At 47.1% G+C, this 1,034-nt stretch overlaps 1 non-coding gene across 1 annotated transcript; it reads left to right on the forward strand.

Annotated features, from left to right (window-relative positions):
- The first annotated feature begins 484 nt into the window (after nucleotides 1-484).
- Nucleotides 485-591, forward strand: LOC141620960 (small nucleolar RNA R71). Its single transcript, XR_012532075.1, has one exon. It is a non-coding gene; the product is annotated as a small nucleolar RNA R71 (small nucleolar RNA).
- Nucleotides 592-1,034: the final 443 nt, after the last annotated feature.

The raw sequence follows: 1,034 nt of genomic DNA on the forward strand, positions 1-1,034 counted from the left end.
TGCTGTGGAGGTTGAGTCGGATTCAGGACATTCTGGCTACTCCACCTCAAGTTGGGATGGACATTAGGCTCATAGTACGTGTTTGTCTGCCTGTAATGTTGAAAGGCAGCACAAGATTCGAAGGGACTAGGACAATTTTCTGAGACATGTCCCTCAGCTCCACATCTTCTACAGACGAAAGGACCGTCTGAAACAGCATTCACATGATACATCCCTCCTTTAGAAGCTCCGCCCAACTCGTATTTGTCAAACCTCGCCGTGAGAGCCTCTAATGCAGCTACAGAAGGGGATTCAACACTCCTCCTCTGATTGCCTCTCGAATTCCCATATTCAGCTTTATGGGTGGCTAAATCATCAATGATCTTCCACCCCTTAGTCTCTCCCATATTCTCAGCAAATCGGCCATTGGCTGCAGCATCCAAAATAGCCCTCTGATCGTCATACAGCCCGTTATAGAAACCGATTGCAAAGACTCCATTTTTCGAACCCATGGTGCGGAATAGTTCGCACCAGCTTCTTGAAACGGACCCATGCTTCATGAAAGTTCTCATCAGGTCCCTGTTTAAAGCTCGTGATCTGAGCTCTAATGGCATTCGTCTTCGAGGCAGAGAAATATTTCTTGTAGAATGCCAAGGCCAAAGAATTCCAGTCGGTGATCCCATGAGCGGCTCGGTCCAGATCTCTGTACCACTCCCTTGCAGCATCACGGAGTGAGAATATAAACATAGTCTCCTTTATCTGGTCCTGGGTCACACCGGTCGGCGGGGGTATAGAGCGAAAGAATAATCGATAAATATCTCCATATGCTTGGCTGCATCTTCATTTGCAAAGCACCCCCGAATCGGTTCGTCTCAACCAAGTTGATATAGGAAGGCTTCGGTTCGAATTTCCTATCAGCTCCAGGTAATTCGAACCCCTTGTAAAGATTTTCAGCTGTCGGCTCAGAATGACTTGCTATAGTTGCTTCTTCAGCCATGACTGGAATTTCCGAAGATGTGACTGTCTCAGCTGAAGAAGTAGAAGCAGGAGATGTA

The sequence above is a fragment of the Silene latifolia genome, chromosome 1 (genome assembly GCF_048544455.1).
Source record: "Silene latifolia isolate original U9 population chromosome 1, ASM4854445v1, whole genome shotgun sequence".
NCBI classification, from domain to species: domain Eukaryota; kingdom Viridiplantae; phylum Streptophyta; class Magnoliopsida; order Caryophyllales; family Caryophyllaceae; genus Silene; species Silene latifolia.